The sequence below is a fragment of the Odocoileus virginianus genome, chromosome 23 (assembly GCF_023699985.2).
Source record: "Odocoileus virginianus isolate 20LAN1187 ecotype Illinois chromosome 23, Ovbor_1.2, whole genome shotgun sequence".
Taxonomy (NCBI): Eukaryota; Metazoa; Chordata; class Mammalia; order Artiodactyla; family Cervidae; genus Odocoileus; species Odocoileus virginianus.
Genome location: NC_069696.1, coordinates 38,470,983 through 38,475,968, shown reverse-complemented (window position 1 = coordinate 38,475,968; position 4,986 = coordinate 38,470,983). Strand labels below are relative to the sequence as shown.

General features: G+C 43.0%; 1 non-coding gene across 1 annotated transcript; it reads left to right on the top strand.

Annotated features, from left to right (window-relative positions):
• The first annotated feature begins 2,130 nt into the window (after positions 1 to 2,130).
• LOC139030761 (U6 spliceosomal RNA) lies at positions 2,131 to 2,240 on the top strand. The gene has a single exon (XR_011483163.1). It is a non-coding gene; the product is annotated as a U6 spliceosomal RNA (small nuclear RNA).
• Positions 2,241 to 4,986: the final 2,746 nt, after the last annotated feature.

Sequence of the window (4,986 nt, the reverse complement as noted above, 5' to 3'; positions counted from 1 at the left end):
GGACTATAGACCGCCAGGCTCCTCTGTCCATGGGATTCTCCAGGCAAGAATACTGAAGTGGGTTGTCATTTCCATCTCTAGGGGATCTTCCTGACCCAGGGATCGAACCCGCATCTCTTATGTCTGTCTTCTGCACTGGTAGGCGGATTCTTTACAGCAGGAACCACCTGGGAAGCCTGCTATCAGCTTGCTTATAAACAAACAGGAAGGCTTCCTGGAGGAGGCAGGGCAGAAGCTGGGTCTGGAACGGGGGAGAAGATTCCTGCCCCACAGGCAGGAGAACACCGTTGTGCAGTAAGGAACTGAGTGTACCCAGATGTGCCTGGATGAGCGGCAGAGAGAGGGCCTGGAAAAGCCCTGGGGAATGAAGTTACCAGATGTTCAAGTTACCTATTGGTGCATGTCAGTCCACCCCAAAAGACAGCCTACAACGAAAGGCAGCCACCATTTTTGTAGCTCATGAGTTACTCATGACTCAGACTTCTCGTCTTTGCTCATGTGACATCAGTGGGGATCAAAAAGCAGCTAGAGGCTGGACAGCTGGGGCTCCTCAGGCACCTCACTCTATCTCTCAGCAGGCTTTAAGCACGGTCTCTAAGCATCACGGCCTTGGGGAGGCCAGCTTCCAACATGGCATGTCCAAAGAGAGCCTGAGGAACCCATCGCCCTTTATGACCCGGCCTTGGAAGTCAGCCAGTGTTGCCGCTGTCACACTCTATTGGTCAAAACAGTCACAGGCTCGCCCAGATTGAGGGTGCCAGGGGTGGGGCGGGGCCTGGACGGTACCCTTTGATGGAGGAGTGGCAGATTTCTGGCAGAGCCTGTGTGGGGTGACAAATACTATGCTAGACATTTTTTGTTTGTTTTTTTGTATTTTTTTCCATTTATTTTTATTGGAGGCTAATTACTTTACAATATTGTAGTGGGTTTTGTCATACATTGACATGAATCAGCCATGGATTTACATGTATTCCCCATCCCGATCCCCCACCCCCCCCACCTCCCTCTCTACCCGATCCCTCTGGGTCTTCCCAGTGCACCAGGCCTGAGCACTCGTCTCATGCATCCAACCTGTGTTGGTGATCTGTTTCACCCTAGATAATATACATGTTTCGATGCTGTTCTCTCGAAACATCCCACCCTTGCCTTCTCCCACAGAGTCCACAAGTCTGTTCTGTACATCTGTGTCTCTTTTTCTGTTTTGCATATAGGGCTATCGTTACCATCTTTCTAAATCCCATATATATGTGTTATGGGATTATAACCCATATAATGGTTATGGGACCATTATATGCTGTAATGGTCTTTATATTTCTGGCTTACTTCACTCTGTATAATGGGCTCCAGTTTCATCCATCTCATTAGAACTGATTCAAATGAATTCTTTTTAACGGCTGAGTAATATTCCATGGTGTATGTGTACCACAGCTTCCTTATCCATTTGTCTGCTGATGGGCATCTAGGTTGCTTCCATGTCCTGGCTATTATAAACAGTGCTGCAATGAACATTGGGGTGCATGTGTCTCTTTCAGATCTGGTTTCCTCGGTGTGTATGCCCAGAAGTGGGATTGCTGGGTCACATGGCAGTTCTATTTCCAGTTTTTTAAGAAATCTCCACACTGTTCTCCATAGCAGCTGTACTAGTTTGCATTCCCACCAACAATGTAAGAGGGTTCCCTTTTCTCCACACCCTCTCCAGCATTTATTGTTTGTAGACTTTTGGATAGCATACATCCTGCCTGGCATGCAATGGTACCTCATTGTGGTTTTGATTTGCATGTCTCTGATAATGAGTGATGTTGAGCATCTTTTCATATGTTTGTTTATGCTAGACATTTTTAAGAATGTATTGTCACAGAAGGTGACTGGGGCTGGAGCAAGGTGTCAGCCATGAAGCCTGCTCTGCCTGTGCATGACAGACTCAGTCTCCAAGTCTTGGGTCAAGTGACTATATGCCTCAAAACGTTTTTTAAAGCTTTTAAAAAATGTTTACTTAGGTATGAAACACAATAAGGTGCACAGATCTTAAGTGGGCGCCTAAAAGACTTCGACCTATGTCTCCACTTGGCTGATCACCACTCAGATCAAGACACTGACCATTTCCATTGCCCAATCCAGAGGTGACTACTCGTGTTTGCTTTAGCAGCACATATACTAAAAAACTGGAACAATATAAAGAAGATTAACATGGCCTCTCCGCAAGGATGACAATGCAAATTCGTGAAGTATTCCATACTTTTGGAAAAGAGAAGAATAGGGTATATTAATGTATATATAGCTTCCCAGGTGGTGCTAGTGGTAAAGAACCCACCTGCCAATTCAGGAGGCATAACAGTCGTAAGTTTGATCCCTGGGTTGGGAAGATCCCCTGGAGGAGGAAAGGCAACCCACTCTAGTATTCTTGCCTGGAGAATCCCAGGGACAGAGGAGCTTGGTAGGCTGCAGTCCATGGGGTTGCAAAAGAGTCAGACAAGACTTAGCGACTAAACAATAACAACGTATATATATGAAGTCTAGAAAACTGATACTGATTAATCTATTTGCAGCATAGGAATAGAGATTCAGATATAGAGAACAGACTTGTGGGCACAGCTGGGGAAGGAAAAGGTGGGATGAAGGAGAGAGTAGCACTGAAACATATAACATCGCTGTAGGTAAAATAGATAACCATACATAAGATAGGTAACCAGTGGGAATTTGCTGTATGACACAGGGAGCTCAACCCAATGCTCTGTAGGGGTGAGATGGGGTGGGAGGAAGGTTCGAGAGGGAGGGGCCATAGGTATACCTATGGCTGATTCATGTTGTCATATGGCAGAAGACAGCACAACATTGTAAGCAATTATCCTCTAATTAGAAATTAAAAAATAACATAAAGAGGCAACTACTCTTCTGTCCTCTGTCGCCACAGATTAGTTTCATCTATTTTTGTTCTTCATAGAAATGGAATTGTCCAGCTTGTGCTCCTCTGTCTCTGGAGTCTTTCATTCACCACATTCACCACGTGGAAGTGAGGTTCTTCCACATAGGTACATATATGTGTAGTTCAGTTCAGTTCAGTCGCTCAGGCATGTCTGACTCTTTGTGACCCCATGAACTGCAGCACGCCAGGCTTCCCTGTCCATCACAAACTCCCGGATCTTGCTCAAACTCATGTCCATCGAGTCGGTGATGCCATCCAACCATCTCATCCTCTGTCATCCTCTTCTCCTCCTGCCTTCAACCTTTCCCAGTGTCAGGGTCATTTCCAATGAGCTAGTTCTTTGCATCAGGTGGCCAAAGTATTGGAGCTTCAACTTCAGCATCAGTCCTTCCAATGAATATTCAGGACTGATTTCCTTTAGGATTGACTGACTTGATCTCCTTGCTGTCCAAGGGACTCTCAAGAGTCTTCTCCAACACCACAGTTGGAGTAGTTGTAGTAGGTAGATATAGTTACAGTAGGTGTTAGGTACAACACCATGTTTGTAGTAGGTACTTATATTTGTAGACTGTTGTGTATTTGTAGATTATCCAGTCTTGTCTCTGAATAGCATTCTGTTTTGTAAATATACTGTGTAATGGGCAGCTGGGTAGTTCCTGTTTGAAAGCTATTACAGATACCGCTGCTATGAATATTCATATGCCCTTCTAATAAACATGTTTATGCACCTCTGTTGGATTCGAAGCCAAAAGTCGGCTTGCTTGGTCTTGGGGTTGGCATATGTACAATCTCAGTAGATCTACCAAGCAGTCCTGCCACGTGCTTGACCGTTTTCCACTCCAACTGGTGGTTTGTGAGAGACCCACTTGCTTCCCAACACTTGATGCAGACAATCTTATTTTACTCAGTCTATTGGAGGTGAAGTGGAAACTAGTTTTCTGAACGAAATCTCAGTACAAGTCATTGTTTCTAAGACAAATCAAAGGTGAGATGTAGTGAAAGCCAATACTATGTACAAGGGGGAGTTTACTGGAATATCTTGCTATTGTTTTAGTTGGTTTTGCTTTATTTTATATGTTTATATTTTAGAGGTAATTAAGTATTGTTAAATTTAAACTTAAAGCATATATGTGCCCTTAAAAAAAACCTACGAAGCCCTTCCTGCTAGAGTGCAAGCAGCTAAGAGGCAACGCTAAATAAAGGAACTTGGGATTTGCCTGGTGGCCCAGGGGTTAAGACTTCGTGCTCTAAATGCCAGGGACCAGGGTTCAGTTCCTGGTGGGGAAACTGAGATCCCACATGCTGCACAGTGCAGCCAAAGAAATAAATTTTAAAAAGTAAATAAAGGAACTCAGAAATGGAGTAGCTGAGGTGAGCATGGAATCCACTTTAGTAGTGGATTATAATTAACCAAGTGAAGAGGAATTCCCTGGTGGTCCAGTGGCTAAGACTCTGTGCTCCCAATGCAGGGGGTCAGGGGTTTGATCCCTGGTTAGGGAACTAGATCCCACATATTGCAACTAAGAGTTTGTATGCCACAACTAAAGGTCCCATATACTGCAACAAAGACCCAGTGCAGCCAAATAATTAATTTAAAAAAAAAGAAAATGAGTACAAGGTTTTTTAAAAAAAAGCAAGCAAAACTTGATGGAACTAATAATCATGGTAGGAGACTTTAACACACACCTTTCAAAAAAAAAATAATAACACACACCTTTCAACAATTTGTGTGAATTTAGCAAAACTAGAAATAGGGTCAAAATCAACTATATTTCTTTCCACTGACCACAAAAATAAAACATTTTAAAACAGAAACTATTGAAGTTCTAAAAGATAAGAGAAAATTTAGATGACCTTGAGTTCAGTGATGACTTTTTTGATAAAACATCAAAGATGTAAGTGATGAAATCATTGATAAGCTGGACTTCATTAAAATTGAAAACTTATAAAAGACACTGTTAAGAAAATGAGAAGACAAGACAAGGGCTGGGAGAAAACATGCTAAAAGACATATTTGATAAAGGACTCTTACCCAAAATATACAAAACTCTTAAAATACAAAA